The 22727-nt window shown below is 40.5% G+C and overlaps 1 long non-coding RNA gene across 1 annotated transcript in view; it reads left to right on the top strand.

The window, feature by feature from the left end:
- The window catches only part of LOC128304810 (uncharacterized), a 133558-nt gene that overhangs the window by 39611 nt on the left and 71220 nt on the right, over positions 1-22727 (top strand). Inside the window, exon 2 of the long non-coding RNA XR_008287425.1 lies at positions 10000-10021. This is a non-coding gene — a long non-coding RNA (uncharacterized LOC128304810). The remainder of the gene's footprint in view (positions 1-9999; positions 10022-22727) is intronic.

The raw sequence follows: 22727 nt of genomic DNA, 5'->3' as shown, positions 1-22727 counted from the left end.
GCAAAAAAAAACACACAGAAAGAATAAAAAAGAGCAACTTTTCCTTTAAGAAAAAAGTGAGAGCATTTTTCTGCAAACTAAACCCAACCACCACCGGCCATCGCCGGTCAGGGAAAATGGTTCGATAATGTTTTTTCGCACTGTTCACACCTTTGCCTCGAATCGTTCTTTCTCATCCCGGTTTGATTGGTTATGCTTATCTAGCCTTAGTGCCGCAGGGTGTGTATTATTGGAATGGATAATAAGTGAGGGAAAAACAGTGAATTTTACTCCCAAACAACACCGGGTAGGCAGGAACCCAACGAGACAAACACATTGCAGCGCGGAGAGATTCGGTTTTGAAGTTTGATTTTGCGCTCATTTATGTACAAGCTGATTGCTTTTTCCAATTTCATCTTACAACACGATCGAGAACGGGCCGTAGAACGAAACCGAAAACTTTCCCCCCTACGCTGTAAACTAGCTGGGTCGACCGTTTTATTTAATTCTTTATCCCAACCAATTTCGACCAATTTCGGTTAACAGTTGGGAGCGGAGCTGCTGCTGTTGCTGCTGATCCAAAACTTTTCATTAAACGCTCTCCGCACAATTAAAAGAGTAATCTATCAGGCCATGCATGTAAAAGATGCAGCAAAAAAGCTGGTCTTCCTGTTCAATCAAGACTAACTTTCTGTTCCTAGCGATCGAATACCAATGCAACCAGTGCGGTGAAGTGCATTGTTCCATATTTAATCGATGGGGACGATAGATAAAGTTGTACATCTAAAAACTTCACCATGTTAACTGACCACGCAACTTGATCGAATGGTGGGCGCTTAAATAATGAAAGTTGAACAGTTTTTCGCTGCAAAGCCGATAATCGTGTTTAGTGGAATAAGAGATAAGAGCACGATTATCAACATTCCCGGACGAATCGTTTACCATTTTTGTTTGACAGTTCACAGTTGGTTTCGGACTACCAAAAATAACAGGAAAATATATCGCATTGACTAGTAGCTTTAACATTAGAATTATTAAACCATAAAGAGGCTGACTTGCTTCTCCCAATCATATCAATTGTTGGTAATAAACAAATCTACCAGGAGCTGGAACTTTATAGTTCTAGCACTCTCAAACGCCTCTGTGATATGGAGGTTGTCTCGAAATAACAGAACCCTCTTCGTCACTCTACGTTCGTCGTTCCATATGTTTGGAAAGAGTCACCACAAAGAAGAACTCTACAAGTGGTTCGTAGCATTAGCCTCACATGGCTCCGACGGATAAGCCATTTTATTAAAATCAACCCAGTCCATATTTTTTTGCTAACGTGTTGCACTTGCAGCAGACTAATGATCCTATATTAATAATTAAAAAGTTTCTACCGCAGTTGATGTACGGCTTAGATATATTTACGCATAGTTTTCAATGCACTGATATTCCAGGGGACGGGTAAAACTTTTATATTCACTCAATTAAGGTTTGTATTGTTATGAAAGTTGGAAACACCTGTCCAACAATGGTTATCCATTTGAATAAAATAAATGAATCCTTGAGATTTTTAATTAACCTACGAAAATATTAATGCATTTGCAAACAATTACTAAAATTCATTCAATTAAAAATTAGATATTAAAAAAAAATTATTAACTTACATGTTTAGTATGATTAAGCAAATGCATGCATAACGATGCGAAAACTTATTTTCCGTTCATCATGACTATTAGGACTTCCGTCCATCTAAGGTTTAAGAGCAAAACAAACGTTTTCTTTTTTGTTTCTATTTCCTTCAACTTACAGCCAAGTTTTGTTTTTATTTCCCCATTCGTGTTCATTTTGCATGGTAAATGTTTAAACACTTCACATGTCGTTTGCGGACACATGATACCTGGTGCAGTGGTGTTTCTCGATTGAGTTACACCGTTCCAGCGTTCCAGCTGATCTGCCGTTCCCTTGGCGCTAGCAAATGGTGTGTGACCGGACGTGAAAACCTTCGCTCCCGCTCTCGGACACCGATCGGAATCGGTCAACGAGCACAACAACAACTAAAAACCACCCTTTCCTTACGGGAGCCAGGGAGCGATTGGATCGGTTTTGGGGAAAACAAGTACACCATTTCCCATCCCGCATCGTAGAATAATGTATGAGCCACTCGCCGTATCGGTCGACTCGGTGCAAAAGTCATCGGAAGCCCAAAGGAGTGTCCCTGTACCTGTGCACGGGTGGATGTCGGGAACTGCCCGTTGGTCACTTTTCACCGGAGGTGTTGAATTTGCAAAAGGGCACCGAAGCGAACCGATGTTCGTTTCGAAACGCATTGGTCCATTGGTTTGCTGGTGGCTATCGAACGAAAAGGGAAAAAGCGATCGACAGCTGGACCAACAAACTGGACAGTTCTGTTACTTCGACGCGCACTGTCGCCGCAATGGGCGAGAACTTCCTGCCGTCGTCCTGGCTGAGTTTTTGGGGCACGAAATCGAATTGATAGCGAGTCTCCGGTGATGCAAGCAGACAAGCAAAGTTGTGGAGAATTTGGTTCGAGTATAACAACCTCCTACTTAATTTAATGTAATGAAATTTTGGAATTTCTATTTCCAAACTAAAACTTCTTGCTGCTTCAAAATTAACATGTACACACTTTAGTGTACAATGAACACAAAAGTGGTAGCTTCTCAGAATTTCATAACTCAACTGCCAACAGGTCAACAGTTCACTTGAATGTCCGTCCACTGCTGCTCCTTCGGTTGGAGCTTTACACCAACCGTGGAAGCAATTCCATTTGCGCACTGATTTGGATCATTTGGATCGTTGACCATGGGGACCGGGTTGACCGAAAACCAAATCCAACTGCCATGCGAACGGCGCGGAACGAGCTGTGGAGAATGTTTTTCCTATTCATGAACCAACCACCTGGTCGACAGTTGACCGAAATTCGATTTTCAGTAACGGTATGGGTTTTTGCTGACGGTGATGTTTGATCTGTTCCATTCTCAAGCAGTTCCTCCATCGGGAAAGGAAATTTGAAAATGGGAAACTCATACAGCTGACTCTGTATTGTGAGGTATTGCAAATTACATCGTTGCTTCGACTCAGGTACGAGTGAGACACGTGATCGGTTGAACAAGTTTTCATCAATAGTAACTGCTAATAATGGTCGTTTCGATTCCAATGCTTATACGATTTATGACTCAGATTATCGTGATAGTGATTTTTGGCATCCACAAGTAAAAGATACATTACTAAAAATTCTCTTTATAATTGGGCCAGAAATTGGAAATTCAAATTTTTGAAATAATAAAATGTAATTTGTTCTATACATATATGATTATTATTCTTTTTGGAGAGTTTTAATCCTCAAATTCTCGTTTTTAAAGCGCGTGTGACATAGAAAATTGAAAGCAAAAAAAAAGCAAACCCATAAATGTCCCTAGCGCACGTTCAAACTTTTGTTCCACCAGCGCGTGAATATTCAAAATGCAAAACGAATACGATTGCACCAACCAAATGCTGGCAGGTAAACGGTTTCCATCGTACGCTTAAGTGCCCCTTTGGACATTTTTGCTACTGAAAGTCACAGAAGTGCAAGGACTCAAACAAACACGGGGCCATTATGGTGGAAACGTTTCTAATGTTAGTATTGTGCTTTAAGATAAGCGTTCTTTACTATGGGGGATGATTTGATATTGAAATGTATGTTATCGCTTCAATCTAACAACTTCAATATTTTCAATATATTTAACAGAAAATCGTCTATGCGTTGAGGAATTAATGAAGCTATTTCTTAAGGTAATCCTAAAGCAATCCTTCGATGATGAATAAATTACACACAGCGGTCTTGTACTCCGAAAGAGAATAGTGCAAAACACAATTTAACATATTTTTAGTAAAAGCGTAAGCGTAGTAAAAATCATCAAATTTAATATCATTTCTGCTTAAAATCAACCGCAATAAACCGTGGGTTTAAACCACTCGATTTTCCATTCTTATCTACGTCTGGCCCTGCCGCATCAGTACACTGTCGGATATGCACATTAATGTGCATGTTTAACTAGCGGCTGAGTGCTTCATCAACAAATCATTTGACCATCCGTTCTAAATCGGGCGCCATCGCCCAGCTAATGTGACAGTATGCAGCAAATTAGTCACATAACTATGATGGATTGTGCGCTAAACACGATCATGAACATGATGCTTACACAACACCGGAAGAATTATTCATCCGGAATCGTGCCATTTAATCAGCGGTTGTATGCATAGCTTTAAGCTAATTTAATCAGCAGCAGCTCAATATCTTCCATGTAACTGGCAAGGATTGCCACCAAAATTCCCTCGAGGGAAACGAAGGCGTGAAGCATTTGATAATGAAGACGGGTAGCTGCAAGGGAAGCTTTATTCTTATGGTTCACAATACCGGCCAATCACTACCAGCATTTGAATGGAGTTGCAACATAAGTTCGTGAAATCTATCTATAGGCCTGAGGCAGCCATCTATCGTGTTGGATGTAATGTACATTGTTATTGAATGCTCCCGGTAAGATGTGATTATCCCTTTCCAGACAATTTTGTATTAGTTGATGCAATATGTTCGATTTCGAATCCTGATGGATTGGATCTGCGGTGGTACATTTCATTCGGTAAACGAAGTTCACAGAATATATTTTTTTATACTCTCTGGACATTCACCACATTAATCTCAGTTTAACTTAAGTTTTTCCGTTAAATTTTGTAACGATTCGCTGTGAGTTTCGCTTTTATTTGAATTGCATCGGAGAATATAAGAACCTAGCGTAGTGAGCGTAATTAAGACATTGTAATTGTACCAAAAATTAAGTTCTCGTAAATTACAACATCCATCATAACAGTGAACAGATTGTATCCTTTTCGCGTTTAAAAGGATTTTAATTTTATCACTGAAAATATGTTGGAGTTCAGCAACAAAAAAAAAAAATACGATAGCGAACGATGGGGAAAAAGTATAATTAAAATTTATTATTCCCTATTAACTGCCAACCACAAAAACATGATGGGTCTCGTCGATAGTGTGACCGCATCACATGACAGCTCTTAAATCACTCGTGCCTGCACTTATCTTGATATTGCTTTGCGGCATGGTTTATTTTGTAAAATCAATTTCCCTTTTTCATTATTATGCCAGTAACAATCATTTCCGAACATCGGGAAAAACAAAAACGGAAAAAATATCACCACTATGCATTCTGAAGTGGGAAGGACACTACAATTATAGATTGAAAATAGATAATGACAGCACATGAAAACAACCAACCTATCCTCTGGATTAACAAATACAAATCATTCCATTGTGATAAGCCTGAAACCATCAATCATTTTCAAAAACGCTGCCGATAGTGGTTTGAGGTTTGGCAGCTTATAAATTGACCATCGATACCCAATAGATGCTACTGTACAATGGTTTTCATTTACAAGTTGTGGTAATTAAACCGTTTTTCATAAATATTCTCCGAAGTAGGATAACTGTCGTGCAATAACAATACTCTTATTACATTCTGTGAAGAGATGTTTAATATGTGCACTAAAATGCATAAGGTATGCGTTACGCTTTTGGAATGGAAATGATTTTACCTGGACAGCGCTGTTTCAGCTGAAAACCTTCCAAAAACCACATAACCAGAAAAGTTTCGGAACATTTCCATTAAACTTGCTCGGTCCACTGTTTCGGCGTTGCTCGTAGCATTACTTCGTTATCATGAACATACAGTATTAATTATATCACACAGTACCTGGCCACAAGTGGAACTTTCATGACAATCATCAATGTTTCACTATTATGCTTTCGCACTGCTAAATTTTTCCCCTCAAAAATAAAACCTTAACATCCACTGATTGCACAAAATATGTACCACAAACTAATGTTTTATTCACACATTTATTAGTGTGAAACACTTCCTGTAGAAGCTTTTCTGAGTTGCAGCATCAAATGCACCTTATTAATTGCATGACGGAAAAGTTCAACAGGATGATATTCAAGTTCTATGATTATCAACGCAAAAGTTTGTTTTTGAATCAGTTGCGTATATTGAACGTGGGTTGCATTAATATTCTACAAACTGTCCATCAAAAACTGTAATTTTAGTTGTATTTTCCATAAAACCGCTTAACATTTTAAAGCTCCTTAACAAGTTGGTTGGCTAGTATATTGAATCATCAACATCAATTCATTTTTCCCACTCCTCAGGCAAATTTACTGGAATGGAAAATTACATCCAGCAAATAGACATACAAGCATTTCAAAAAATCTAGAAGTAAGCGTTTCTGTTCCAAGTAAACAGGTTGCAACAGTTACCAGAAAAATCATTGACGATTACACCACAAACTGCAACCGTTGGCTGAGTTGGCTGACTGTACTCTTTTCTGCTTCGTAACAAAAACAACCCTAAAAAAGGCGAAAACCACATAAAGCTGTAGAGCGCAGAGTCGTATCTGCATATGCATTTGCCAGTGGAAAACTTTTTCCTGGGAACGAAACAAGCAAAAAAACGTATGCTGAAACGTTTAACAACTAACTCAAATGTAAAGGAAAAATAGAACCTGTGGATAGAAAAAAAAATGTATACCGAGAGTGTTTCTATAGATTAATATGTTAACGCCAGTTTTGAACATATTCTTCAACTTATTTCATTATTTTTTAAACCCAGTTTTATGTTTTTATTCATCGATGTTTTCAGTTATATTAACTGTGATTTATTAAAGCTTATAGTTATTCAACGTTTTGAAGTATCGACTAGAAGTATTGAAATTGCCTTCTCAATTAACTTATTGAGGATTGCATGAATTATGTATGATTGAGTAGTAAAATAGTTAGGTAAATATAAAAAAGTGATGATTATCAACTATGTTCAATATTAAATATCAATTAAAATTTTTAAAATAATTACTACATTGTATAGCGCGCGATTAGAAGCGATGAGTTTCAAGGACTTACTAATGAATCAATTATATATTTTATGATTATTTATATTAATATTAATTATATTGATGTTTTCAGTTATATTTACTGTGATTAATTAAAGTTAATAGTTATTCATCGTTTTGAAGTACTGACTAAAAGTATTGAAACTGCCTTCTCAATTAATTTATTGAGGAACTTATTGCACGGATTATATAGGATTGAGTAGTAAAATAGTAAGATATATATAATCAAAGTGATAATTATCAGCTATTTTCAATATTAAATATAAATTAGAATTATTAAAATAATTACTACATTGTATAGCGCTGTGTTGTCTTACACAAGCCATATTGTCATAATTTACTTTAAGACCTTTGCTATCAAAAGGTGGGTTCAATCGTACCGCACGTGTACCATACGTTGTATTATGCAATGATGCATACCCACCGATCGTCCATCGTTCAAACGGGCTATCACGATATGTCTGCATAATCCACCCGGTCCGTATGGCATATCAGAGATAGCACCATCGCAGGGAAGTTTATTATAAAATTGTTTTCCCCATGCACAGTCGAACGGGTATCACACCGGCACACGAAATTGTCAAACTGCCAAAGGTATTGTACCGTACGCTTCCCATTCACAATGGTCCCCTGGCTGGTAGAGCAAGGTGTCGATTGGTTCAAAGTTTACAGCCAGGAAAAGCATGTGTTGGTAGCACTCCCATCCCACCGTATCCCATCGGCATTGGTGGCATTGGTTCCGGCATCCATCAGCCATCGCTCGGAAGTTCCACATTCTGGTGCATTCTGTAAACTTGTGTGCCCTACTTTCCACAACCACCGTATGCCACCGTGCAAACCATTATCGGGGCGCAGACCGGGAAGTCATTTAATAAATTGCACAAATTATGAACGGAAGCCTAATCGATGGCAGGCCGGTCGGCATCATCGATCGATCGATCGCGGTACTTCACCGCTGCACTGCACATCGATGGTGTAGCGATGGCCACGGGTGAATTAATTGTGGCACTGGCAATTCAATCAACTACTGAAGTATGTTGGTCATTTGTGGGTTCAACCATCGATCGTGACTGCGTGGAACCGTTTTGTTGGGCTTGGACATTCTTGGGCCCGTGGCTACATTCTGAAAGTTCAAGTTTCGAAAGGCTTGAACGACTTCAGTACACACCGCAACGAGAAACGGTGTGGTTCGGATGGCAATTAGTGTAATGGTACTGGCATTACGTATTACTACCACAACCATTTGCCAAGTTCTTGAAGAAATCAGAGACGGAAATTGTAATGTATTGAATTTCGGAAAGGAATATGGTTCTCGGACTTTAAATAGAAAGTTTCGCCTATTTATTAGTGATGTAACCAAGTACAAATGTCTCTTTACTCCTCTTATTATTGGCCGTGTTGATAAATTTCAATATCAATTTCATGTGCAGCTTCTAAGAGTACATCAACTATTCTCCAAACCAATGAATGCACTGAGACAGCGTAAGTGATCTTCACCGCCTGTAGAAATGTCACAGTGTCACGCGTTCTCCAAACACATCTTCAACATGAAGTGAAAGCAATCTAAGCAACAGAGAAGAGCACGATGTGAGCATCGCATTTACCATGGTTTGTTTTTTTAATTTATAATGATGGAACAATTTATTGGTATTTCTATTATGCACGCCCGATCGAGATGGTTTATATCCAGCTGTGAGACGTTCCCAGTTAGTAGTGTTGGGAAGAGTGTTAGCTCGAGATGCATGTGACTTGGGAAAGAGCTGTCACAATTATCATGATAAACTATTATGCTAACGATGTGAGGCAAAGTGGATCAAATCTGTTCGTTCAACGAACTAGAGAAACAATTGTCGTTTTAATAAGGAGGAGGTTAATAGAATACTTGGAACAAATTTGAATATGCTGAGTATAATGAAACCATTACATTTCAATGTAGAATATTTCAATTTAGTCTTAAAATAAGGACAAGTTTTAGGATAAAAAAATAGAAATTCAGGGTGTTCGAATGGAAAATTTGTATGCAATAATACAGAATCCTGCAGTACGATTTCTAAAAATCCTGATAAATATTTTTGTTGAAAAGAAGTGATTTGAATGTTCTCTTAAGCTCCCTCACAGTGATCTACTTGATTTAACCTCACGGCACTGTAGTCTTCACGAATCTTAAAATCTTCTTGAACATCATCATTAAAACAGACCAATCCGGACACATTCCAACGCTTTGAAACACTCGGTTTTAGTCTACGGGAGAACAAAAAAATACGACACCAGTTCTATCTCCGAAACCATGCTGAACTGCATTCATCAAATGCGTCACGGGAAACGGTCGATCGTATTCCGTGAAGCGTTATGAATTATGTATACGGAAATTATTCAAGTGGTTTTGTTGGTACCGTCGCACTGCAAAGATGGTTACCCTGCCACATCCAAAGCCCCGCACGCCACCCCGTAGTGCAATCAGCATTATACTGCCGAGACTCACAGCATAACAGTTTATGCTGCCAGTAGACGTCCGGCGCACTTTTTTCACACCCTGCCCAGACCAGACTTCGCATCACTCGTCACCGACGGCGCTCGAGGCGTTAAAGATGAAAGCAATGAATTTAAGCGCGCACTGTTGCACTTGGATCGCTTTACAGTCCCTAAATGTGTTCTACCGCCGTGGGTGAGAGCATAAATTTGAACCATTTTGTTTGGGAACGGCAGTTCGGCCCCGTTCGAGCGATCTTCATTCTGGCTCTTCGGAGTTTCGGACTGTTAATGGGACCGGAGGACTGTTCCAACTTTTCGGGGCTCGGTGAACTGTTTGCTGGCGCTGAACATTATCGTTAACAGGACGATAACATGAACGCTAGGGAGACGGAAAATGTGTAATCTTTATCGATGGCGCATGTTGAGTGATCTGTCGACGGGATTGTTTCGTCTTGTCATCTCTTACATCGTGATCACAAAACAAATCGATTATCCATATCTCCTCGGGGCGAAGAAAATACTAACGTTCTTTTCTGTTGTAATGATGTCTTCGTTTGTTTTAGATATAATTCACTAAACTGGGTTTTTGTTTATTTACAGGATCTTTGGCAACATTCAAAAGGTGAGCAAATACTTCCCAGGGAGAATAAATGAATTAAATAGTTTGCAGTAACGTGAGTAAATATTGTTATCATTATTTTATTATTGATTATTAATTTATATTGTTTATTACTATCCTTGAACTATTTTTGATTTATATTAACTAATATTCTATTTATTTTACTGAACCAAACATACATCCCCCCTAATAACCATTATATTTACTCTATTCCATCGATTCACATAATTTCCCCAAGAGTTTTGTCAACAAAAAAAAACTTGATGAGATGAAATTAGTTTTTGAATACAAACATTTCATCCTGTTTCCGCAAATTTTAGTCCGCATGAAGACCACGCTGCTGAAATGCTAATTAATTTTGAACAAATAAACTAACTACTTGTTTACCCGCACGCGGTTAAAGTTTTGCAACATAATTTAAATTATAATGAGATTTTGCGATCGTATCAGAAAATAGTTTCCCTGGGTAGAGTATGAATTTGTTTGGGAAAAATTGCAAACAAGTATAATAGAGCATCCTATATCAATTTTATGTTCAAAAAAATTTTTTTTTATGAAGAACACTAAATATTTAATATTTCAATATTATCAAATTGCTATAAATTCACCTCCCATACAAACGACAATCAAGTGTATTATTCTTCACTCGAGCATCGCATCCACTTCAACTCTTTGCTACGCAACATAAAACATCAGTTCGTCCTTATTGACAGTTCGACTACAATGTTGTGGCTACAAACCAACTACAAACCTCTTGAAAGACAATGCTAAACATTCCCCACACACAACGCTTTGGCCTTTGATGGCAAATAGCTTATTGCCTCTCTCGTACCTCGTATTCTTCAATTAGTGTACTGAAATGAAAATGCTCATCACTTGGTTCAGCTACCATGCGCCCATTCCGTTGATTAGGGTTGCAAAAAGTTTGCAGGGTTTACCGAACCAAACCACCAGTCGAGTGCCTTAGTGCGTGCGTACCTTTTGATGTGTGCTGAGCATGTAGTCAATTTCGATTCATTTGTAGTTTGCAAGATTTTCCATGAGAAGAACCTAAAACTTCCCGAACGACAAGCGACATGTTTGACTTTCAACCAGGGTTGTTTGTTTGTTTGTGCAAATCCCCACCGGGTAATACATTTGAATTTCAAATCTTTGACACACGCAATATTTCCGATTGCCGATCCATCGGTAGCCGATGTTTCGGGGGAAAAAAGGGAACGTCGAAATTATAAACTATGCTCACAAATTAAAAGCTGGCAAGCTTTAAACGTACAAGCCAGTACGCTCCGCATTTGCATCGAACAACTCGGCACATCTGCATACTGCCAATTGTGTTTGTGTGAAGTTTTATGAATCTTTTGAACAAAGTTCCGCCTACGGCGCTTGATCTGCTCGTCTGCAGAGCAAACTCGTTCCGTAACATTAAGCAGATCTGCTTCTGCTGCTTCGGGAAAAGTGTATCTGTAAAGTGCATCGGAAGGGATGGTGCCACTCCAACCCATTTCCCTCTGCACCAACAACAACCGCACACAATACAAGTGTAGCACTACGTAAGAAACACTTCGTTTTAAACATCCTGGTGCTCCTTTCCGTACACACAAAAACATCCAGGAAGCAGACAAACTGGTACACGATCGTGTGTGTGTGTGATCGTTGTTTTATCACGCCGTGATTAACACCCGCTGGCTTTACCATGTTTTGTTCCGAATTTTCCCACACTTCCATGTGTGCCACTTGGTTTTCACCGGTTTACAGCACCGAAAAACGATACCTAAACGCTGTACTCGTGAGTGTGTGTCCCTTTTCCCTGCTTTGTACGTGTGCACAACCTCATTGGATGTGTGCAATTGGAATGGTTTGATTGCTTCCGGAGCCCAAAAATTGCTGAGCCGTACTACAAATTGAAAGCCTGCTAGCCTGCTAGATCGCAGAGATGTTTAGCCATTGTGCAGTGTTGTATGCACCGAAACCGCCCTGTGTATTGATTTTGCCAAACAAGCGCCTATGCTAAAACCCCGAAGCAAATACTGAACCGGAATGAAGCGAATTGTTGTACGCCTGTTGTTCGGGGAGCTGATTGGGGATGATGAAATGTTGATTTCTTGACAAATTGTTTCCAAATATTAAACATCAGTGCTGTTGCATACTTCTGGATCATGTGCATGTAGCTAGGGAAGAGTTTCATTTTACAATGGACTATTTTACGTACCTTTGCTAAATGATTGAGCTGTGATGGTTATTGCACAATGTTTTAAGGGTGCATAAACACTACTACGATATCCCATTTTTGAATGCACTGCACCCTGTAAACTGATAAATTAGGATTCTCTATTAATTGCATGTACAAGCTGCCCATGCCCATGAACTCGAATTAGATTAGCATCTAAAGTGACATTTGTCGTATAAAGAAACTGAAATTTAGCTAATTTATGGTTGTTTATTCTATAGGTTTTGCCACTCAAATTATTGAACATGTTAATACATAAATTTGACTGATACTATATTCGATAAAAAATGGACAATATCTACAGATTGATCGAATTTTAATCACCGCTTGTGCACTTTGCTTATACCAAAGATCAAAAACTTATAAACAAATTTTGCTTTGAATTTTTCTAAACGCATCTAATGGAATAAATAAAAATTTTAATTTTGAAACAACCTTTCACCTACCATCAAACTTGCTGGGATTATGCAAATTTATAGATAATGAAAAAATGCTACGGGTGAAATTGATTTATAATCTTTATACAAACACCCCTCAAACTCAAAAGTATATATGTATATTGGGATTTAATTTATTCTTTCAATTATTCAATTCTTCAATTAATCAATTACGTTATTATTAAATTAAATCTTCCTGGTAATATCCCAACTTCTTCTGAAAGTATTTAAAAAAAAACTCACAAATATTACCTCTACAAACCTAATAAAAAACTAGAAAAAATCCCAACCCCGAATCGTGCCGATAATGAATTGGACCGTCTAATAGATGCGCTCTGCGTGCATTAATGCTGACCCACGTACAATCGAAACGTAAATGTGTTCAGGAATGTTTTGGAGACTCATTCCTGAAGCATACCATTCCCACCCAGGCGACAGGGCAGTAGAACAGAAGACTGCAGCTGATATTTGTATGCGTTTGCCATGGTTGAGGTTGAAAGTCTCAAGGATAGATACTTCGTACGATGGTTCACAATGGCTACCAGTGGAAAGATGCTGCACCGGCACTGTATATTGTGCTTCGGCAAGCAAACAGTACCGTCTCCCCGATGCAGTCATCGAACACGTACACGACAGTACGTTCTTCAGGAAGATATTCTTTCCGGCAATATCTCCCGCATTCTCGCCCCATACCAGTGGTACGTATGCAAAAGTACACCCACCCCCCGAGCAAAGTAAGATACGATTATTCGACAGTCTGTGGTGAGTTATTTGCATTTTTGTCCCCTTGACCGGTCAGGTTGTGCATCGATGCACACGATGTTTAGGGGCCGGGCCGGTGTTGACTGAGCATGGTATTATCACTGACTTGTCGTATGCAACTTTCCGCACCCAGTGGGACCGTATCGCATTATGCGCTAAGCAAAGTGCATCAGCAACAGCAGCAAACGTTCTGCTGGCCATACCAGTTTATGAATTTATTCTCTTGCTGACATGTGGGATGACTGGAATGAATGGAAGCCAGGCGGAAGAAAGGCGATGTGTTTGGAGTTCATTGCAATGTATGTATATTTTTTTTAATGTGCGAATTAAAGAAGGAAGGAAGTCTTGTGGAGCAGCACACTTCAAAGCATTGTAAAACAGTGCCTTTGTTTTACTGGAAGAATGTTTCAGTTAGAACATGAGTGGTAAAGTTCTATAAGCTACATTTTTCAAATAATTTCTCAATTTCCTATTGATACTACACGATAAAACGACACACGCACAGTCCGAATCAACAATTGGTAGCAACAACGAACCATCAACAGAGGCTAAATAAACCACTCTGTTGACTGTGTCTCGCAAAAACCAATAAACATTCAACTTTCTGCAACAATCACACGACGCCCTGGAAGAAAGTTCTGTTTGACAAGCTGCTTCCTGCAGTCAGCTTTCCGGCTTTCCGATGTACAATTTATTCCCCGCGTACCCACAACACAGCACATCCCAGTTGGGGCCATTGTACGGCCAGAAAACCTCACACTGACCTGCAGTACTAGGTGCAGTAGTGGTAGGAAAACCTCAAGCAGTTGCAACACCGCACCGTACTGTGCCACCGTTTTACAACACAAAAGCTACATCACAAAGGAATCATAAGTTTTCCTGTCTTCCGCAGGCAGATCACCGTCCTCGAATCTTCCGCAGGCTCTGCACGAGAAGTATCCTTCCGGTGTGGCATCCCAGCGTATCTGGCGTGCTGTGTGCGAAAAAACTTTTCGCCCCCGATTTCCCGGGTGATGCTGAGCAGTGGCGGTGTGGGTGCGGTTGGTGGACTTGCAACCCATAACCCAACGAGCCATCCCGGCTACGTGGGCGATGTGTTGAGGATATGATTATGAATGTTGTATGATGACTGATCACGAATAAAAGCTGTTACATGCATAATTGTCACTTAACAATGGGACCAAACCGGGGGTTGAAGCTCCCAGTGCGGGGGTTTCTTATGGCATATTCACATCCTGCCACCTACTCGGAAGAAACTACCACTTCCGTCCACACCATGCCATCGGTCTCGCACGAAACGAGCGTCTGGAGAAATTCTGGCACAATTTATATAGCCCCACACGACGTACCGCAGTGGCAAAAACTCGTTACGCAGTCGCCCATCTCCGACAACCCCGGGGGGGGTGGAGAGTTTGTGGCCCTTTTAGCCGTTATACCCGCGTGTATAAACACTGCAAAGCAAGCATCATCAAAGCAGCAGCAATCAAACTCACCCCCGGCCCAAACACACACAAAAAAGCTTCGGCTGCTGCTGACGGCAACGAAAAAAAAATGGCACCTTCGCTTACATTTGTGAGTCAGATACTTGACTCGGAGCCACTCGAATGGCTCCGAAGGTAATCAAGCCTCCATAAATAAGCTATAGCCTGTATTCACTGAATCATCCCTTCTCCCTTTGCTTACCGATGGGATGTGGGGAGGGGGGGGGGGGGGGGGAGATTTCGGGAGACTCGGTAGGACTTTTCACCACGATAACGGCCTCGGCAGCGAACTCGGAACCTGGCCCTAACAAACGGGGAGAGAAAAGAGTTACGGTCATGAAAATATTATGCGAATTTTATTATGACGCATTACGTGTTATTGCTTCATTTCTGATTCCTTTATCGTGCCATTTTGGACATGCAAACACACACACACATATCCACACAAACAAATACTTCCCATCAGCATCAGCATGTCGATGGAGGCGTCTAAACACACCTGAAAAGTGGCATGTTTTTCATCTCCACGTTTTGTTCTTCCGTTGCGTGATGGACAACCCGGGCCGCTGCAATGTGCTCCCTCTGGTGGACGCGTGCATGACGTACACGGGGTGTTTCATGTTCATTTCAAAGTGCACAACCGTGGAGATGGAATTTCGCTGCTGGCTCGTCCATCGTGCGCCAAGCGTGCCAGACTCGTAAGTACTCGTAAGGCGTGAAATGATTACACTCGCACGAGCTATTATCTTTTACGATAGCTTCGTGCAGGTGAGTTATCCGAGTCCTCCCCCCTTGTAACATACGTAAAGACATTCGGCAGCAGTTGCGCTGCTTGACACGCCGTGGGCTTCGATAAGATGGGTGGGTTTTGAATTCTATTACAAAGGTCGTCTTAACTGCCTTTGTTCGACGAAGTACTTCTTGAGCCCTGGAAGACCACCTCGCCACGTGCGTGGTTCCAACTGCATACGAGAATTGGTAAACGGTGTCCAGATATTTCAATGTACCGCTTAACAGTTCGATACGGTCAATGAAATCAATATCGATCTTACGGACTGAGCTGGCGTACCTTCTCGGGAAGGATCGAAACCACCCGGGGAAACACAGAACACTCTATTGACAAGACTTGGTATTCCCTGCGTCTTAAAACGTGCCACATCATATACCCTGCTATTACCTACGGACATTTGTCGCCATTCGATCATAAAATTTCAATTTATACTGCGGACCTCGACCTTTAGTAGGAGCACGGAACGAAACGAGCAGGAGAGGAACCATTTCGCCAAACCCATCCTTACCGATGTCCAACCATCGCACAAGCTCCACAAGTTTGCAGTGAAAAACGGTTTACGACTGGCGAGCTTTTCGCATGTCCTTTCCTCGAGACATGTGTAAAGTGGTCATAATCAACTTGTCGCGTCCCGTCCATCACCCACATTCCACACGCTGCGTGGTGAAACGAGCCGCAAAAAAGGCACAACTAAAATGGTCCTGTCGAGTTTTATGGCTTCAGTAATGTTGACAGCGTTTTCTTTTCTAAATCGATCACCGAATGGTCGAATTGACTTAGAAGGAAAGCTGCCAAGGCTCCAAGGCAAGGGGCAGGAGTTAAGTTTTGCAATGGGATCTGGAAATCGAAATCGATGTGCTATAAAATGGTCTAGCGAGTTCGTTAGCCAAAGCGACATCCCAGGGCAGATTTTTAAATGCTGGAATCAAGAGGGAAATGATAATTCTCTAATGCATTTTTGTGCTTTAAGCACTATTATGCTTTCTTGTTGGTATTGTTATGTCTTTATTTAATAATTTAATAGTCTTTATTTCACAATTTCTAACTCATTTTACTGTCAACTTTCAACAAAGATATGATACAATGTTCCACTCAACATAGTACTAAACGATAGTAACATTCATTTGCCGAACGGAGGACAAACTTTTCTCTCACCAGGTGTTCATTTCAATTAACGCTTCCCAAATAAGAGCCATTGTTAGGCGGGTAGTGCTACATTGACACCAACGCATCCGGCCTCCGGCCACCTCCACCCGAGGTTCCACTGTCTCGATGCAGCATTGTCTCGTGTGTATCTTCCGGATTACATCCAGCAAGCCGGAAGCTGCTCGCTTACCAGTTCCGGAAAGCCTCGTGTAGGCGAAGTCTTTTAATTCATCCTTTCCTTCCGAACTTGCCGTTTGCACTCCTTTGTTTTGGGGGTGAAAGTTTTCTTATCCTCTCCGCCTTATCCGCCTCATCACCCCCGTAAACCAAAGCTAGGTACGTTGTGTTGCATCTTTTATGCAAAGTGCACGGGAACGGGAAGCATCAAAACTTTAGCTCACAACTATTGCAATCCGTTTCAGATGTGGTACGGAATAGAGTGCCGAAACTTAAGAAACGATATAACCGGAAATGGTACTCCACAACTTGGGACTTCCTCTTCCTGGACAATCTTTTATGTGCCATGCTGGGCCATGGTACCAACGTGTATCATTTAAAAATAAAAGAATCAGCCAAAGTAGGTATAACCATAGTGTAATCAAAAGACACAATTAAGGCCTTGGAAAAAGGATTAATTAAAACTTCCATATCCACAGGCACGAGCTGATGGGTGAAGAAAAGCAACTTGGAATTCTTATTTCTTTCCTTTGTACATTTTTTCCTACAATTTGTAATATTTATTATTGAAATGCTTCATAAATAAATTGTGCTGATTGTTGCATTCTATCCATTACCGTGGCCTACTGCGATTCATCTCTTTGAGGTTTTTCTCAAAACGTCTTGTACATACATAGACTGTATGATTACGTGAACAAAAGAACTCAAAGTATAAGGTGTTTCTCGGCTGGTTTTGGTTAATGTTGTCTACCGACTACTCTATTTAAAATTTTCCCCTTTTATTCTTTGTCGTACTGTTGTTGCTGTTGTACCTAGGGCACTAATAAAGCGAATAAAAACATATCCTGTTCAACTCTTCAACAACTCAGCTTCAAGCTAGAACCCCCTATTGTCGAACAGTGGTCCATCTCACTGGTGTAACAATAGTGAAAGCTAATTATTGGATGTTTTTTTCCACTATCTCCCACCTAACTATTGTCCACGTATTGAGCTTTTTAGGGCACCGTACAAGCTGCACAACTTCGATCACGAACCAAAACCATGCACGAATGCTTTCACAGCACGAGCAACATGATTTCGTTACGTTACTTATCTTGTTACTCTGGTTGGCGATCCTGCGCTTTTCAGTCGCTGTTGCACGGCAATCCCGTAGCCGGAAGCTGTCACCGTCCGCAATCAGTAAACTTTGTCCAGCTGAACAATACGGTCAAATCCATTACTTCGGTACTGAGGTACATGGTGGAATGGGGCAGTTGGATGTGTGTGATGTGCTTGTACAATTTCGGTCGCTGATTTTCTTTCATTCTGTACGAGAACTGCTCAACTATGCTTTAAGCGGGATTGTTCGACTGATTTTATGTTAGGTTTTATTAGAGAAAAGAGTAATTTCGTTCGGTACTTCGGAACTTAAAGCTTTTTTGAGGTGGAATGTAATAGATAACATGAAATAGCTACCTATTGTACATATTTGATTGAAAAAGCTTAGCTAATTGAGAGGTTTGTTAGTTTTTATGAAATATTGAGGTAATAGAACTACAAATATAAATTATTTACTACAATTCAGAAGTAGCTAAATGGTGTGATCAGAACAAACAAGGTCTACCAAAACCTCATCAGGTATCATAGTTTCTGGGCCTAGTACTGTAGCTCAGAAGATGCGATATCTGTTACGTAAATCTCTAGCTACCGTTTCTATTTAATTGTTCATTTTTAATCTAAGTTCTACGTTTATCTCATTAAGATAAACTTTTCCTGTGATGAAAAAAATACGGCTTGTTGGCGTGTGGCATGGTAGTCTTCAAATTCCCAATATCAGTTTGACTCTGTTTCATCTATTTTGAAGAATGAACGCATGTTATGGCCACATACTGGGTGTGATAATGAAGAGAGTGTAGAATCCACTTGTCCAAGGTGAAAGATATGCTGAAAGAACGTGTCCAACAAACCGGTCCAGTAAAGTGGAGCTATCGAGCGAGAAGAAATCATTTCCGTTTCCTTTCAAGATCGATTATCAGTGGTCGCATGAGACAAAATGAAAACAAATCATCGAAGAACGGACAAGCGTTTAATATATGGCTCTTACAAAAAGTCAAAGACCTCTTCCAAAACGAGCATCGCAAGAATGGTATCACCCCGGCCGGTTTGAGATCGTGGCATTTCTATTGCCAGCTTACAAATTACCATTTCCGGCGATGGGCCGCCCGTTTATGATAGCCATCGGTGTAGAAATGAACTGAACCGGGCCAACGGCTGGTACGTTCGTTGCTCGTCAAGTGACAATGATGGTGATGGAGACATGCTTACGCATAATGATGTCATCGACGCAAGCCGGAAGATATTCAGATCAACTATCGTTTCTGTTTCAAATCTGACTAGATCTTCTGATGGCACTATGCAGAGGTGTATAGGGATTGTGAGAATCGTTCGACAATGAGAAAGGTCGTTCGACGAAAAAGAGAAAAAATCACAGACATATTATATTATATATAAAGCTTTTGTTTGACTAGCATAATCGGCAGATTCTTTTTTGAGCAATCGTTTTTTTCGAAATTAAACAGAACGTCAAATTAAAGGACCATCTTCAATATTTTTTGCTTTTCTTGAGGAACCCTTTCGCGAATTGCATTTTGCTACATCCCCTACGTACACGTCAGCTATGGAGCAAAATTTGAACGACAACACAACCTCAGCAAAAAAAATCCCGAAATCCATTTGCGATGACTTATGATCGCGCGTAATCTCTCGAGGTATACCGAACGGGAAAAAATGTAATCCATTTCGGAGGAAATGTCGTTTTTTGTACCTCGGTAAACCAGCATTTGCCTGCCCCGTCCTGATGATGGTTTCTCTCTTTGTGCGATAAGATAGAAGAAAAAAAACCCTAACAGCAGAAAGACTCTGTTCAAATCAAAATGATGACACAGAAATTGTAACGGTGACTGGCAAATAAACTATTCCCGTCCCGTAAGTAAACGACCAGCCACAAAGACGATGAAGATTTGAAGCTGCAGACAGAACAGATCCGCTGGAAGTAGTTTTTCCCTCTAGCTTCTTCACGGTGCTACAATAACAATTGTAATGTGCATTACTACTTGAGTTCTTTTTCCCTTAGGATGCAGCTTGTGGTTCGGGGTTCGTTTGGGAAGGAAATCACTCTTTCCAATAAGGGTTTGTTAATGATCTTAAGTGATTTTGCAGTGATTGCGTTTTTGCATGGCAAATGGTGGGAATGGAAACATAAACCTTAATCAAAAAATTTTTTTCAACTTCACCAAACAGAAAATTCAACATGAAATAGAAAATGAATCGTCAATATCAAACTGTGCACACGTATTTAATTTGGATTAGGTTTATTCAAATTTACAATTTCAACCAACATAAACCTTCAACAAAAAATCAGTTTCAGTCTGAATTCTATTTAATATTCAACTGATTTTTTTTATAGAATTCCATTGACATATCCGCTCCCCGAAATGGAACTATTTCAATACACACATTTATCCGTACCGATACGTATCCGATGAACAGTTAAAAGAGACCCAACCACCACGCATTCCCGTTCGATCTCCAGAACCACGGGATTGTAGCGAAATAGAGCGGATGAAAATATATTAAATTCCAATAGAACGCTGTTAATTAAACAAACCTGTACCCATTGATTAAATTACTCGCGTTGCAACGGGTTTTTTTGCTCGACATTTTATTCATCATACGTTCAGATAAGGGTCTGAATAGTTTTGTTTTCGGCCTCGCATTCGTTATTGATTTATTTGCTTTCTTTTCTTTTTTTGTTGTTGATTGTGTTGGGTTTGGAGCTTAAATTGAAATTGACCTCTAACATGTTTCGAAAATTCGTGCTACGCGTTTCACTTTTCGATCAATTTGGTGCCCTTTTCACTGAGCTCCGATCGGATAGACAGAAGACAGAAGTAAAGGAATTTTTTTTAATGAAAACCTAATACGCTTGCTGTTTTTCCTCCATAAAAAAAACTTCATGGTTTCGTGGAATGGGCGCCAGAAGTCTTTATTTAAACGTTGAAGGATGTTGTGCTCTCTTTACTCAAACAACGATCTTTTCCTCTACGGATAATTGAACAAGCTTCCAAGGAGCGAAACGTCAAAGAGGATGCTTCGATTGATTCATCGCAGAGCAAACAAAAAAAAACGGGCCGCCCGTTATCAGCGAGTACTCGAACAGGATACACAAAAGCAAATTAAAACATCGCAGTCGATGCCGATGCCGGAGCGAAAGGTGGTAATGAAAATCCAAACAATAAAAATTCATCCAATATTCATATTGGCAAACGAGATAATTGTGTTAAAAACGAAGTAGTCGAGGCGCCCGGTTCCGTGTTTATCGTCCTTTTGTCCTTCACATCGGCGTCACTTGAAAGCTGAAAACAAAGCAAAAAAAAAACCCCCATGAACAGATACTTCCTTTTCCGGTGTCCGGCGTCCGGTTGCTTCCGCTCGCCGTTAAGCTACCATTTCCGGTTGACTAGCGATAAATGAAGAAATTGCTGAAAAGCGAGAACCAAAATACGCGAATGGGTGGAAAAAAGCTGGCCCCCATACAATGAAAATCGTTGATACACGGAACTCGTTGATGCTGCAAATGGATTCCCCTTTGCTGTCATCAGAAGGTGGGTGGAAAAGTTTATAAGCAAGTGAAAAAAAAACAAACACATAGAGCTGCCCCCGGTCAAACGAGGCGCCTTCCGGTACGGGTTCAAAGACCCCCGGACAACAAAGGCCAATTTTCTCATCGTGTGAACGGGAAATTGGTGGCCCAATGCTCAAAAAACAGCAAAAAAAAAAAAGGTGGAAACAAACACGTGCCCCGTTTACTGGGCAGCACATCAGTTTTGGCGTCATTTGAAATGAAAATTTCCTACCAATACTTTTATCAATCGACTGCTCAAAAAAGCGAGAAACGGACGTATGGAATGAAGTGTCCTAAAGGGTGGCAAAAGCCCTTTGCTCTTGCTGAAGGGTTCCTGGAGACGGTCCAAGTGGGATCTTCGTTGCTGAAATAGTTTACATATTCTTTCGCCCGTTCGCTCAGCGAATCCTTCATCGAAATCGTTGAAGAACTTGCCCATCCAAATGTCTCCCCTTTGGGTCTCCGTTTTTCGAACCCTACTCCAAACAAAACTCTCAACACTACCCTTTCTATTAGTCAATGTATTATTCCAGACCGGTTGGGTGGCTGCTTACTTTGAAGATTGTATTTTCTTCCCAACGCTTGCGAGGGATGCTCCGTAAGGTGCCCCGGATAGAACAGAAAAGTGGAATAGAACGTAGAAGAGAATGCTCACTCAACTCGATCCATCGATTCCGTACCGAGAACTGATTGAAATGCGCAAAGCGTATCCAGCAAGACAACCGTCCGGGGTGACCTTCCTTCCCGGCCCTTTGCTAATCAGAACGAACTTTCTCAGCGCAACACCCACGGGAGCTACTTCGATGGAAGGAATTTCACTAAGGATCTTCTTCCCCATCAGCAGGATCCGAGGCAAATAGTGACGGTGTTATGGTTTTGAAGGTTTATCCCAACCGTTACCGTAGGATAAACCTAAAGCACAGCAAAACCTGACAAACAACAAAACGACAACGACTCAACAACACAAAAAAAACACCTTGGGAAAAAGAACCTCCAGCTGGCAGATGTTGATGTTGTCCCGATAAT

Source organism: Anopheles moucheti, chromosome 3 (genome assembly GCF_943734755.1).
Source record: "Anopheles moucheti chromosome 3, idAnoMoucSN_F20_07, whole genome shotgun sequence".
Taxonomy (NCBI): domain Eukaryota; kingdom Metazoa; phylum Arthropoda; class Insecta; order Diptera; family Culicidae; genus Anopheles; species Anopheles moucheti.
This window is presented reverse-complemented; position numbering and strand designations above follow the sequence as displayed.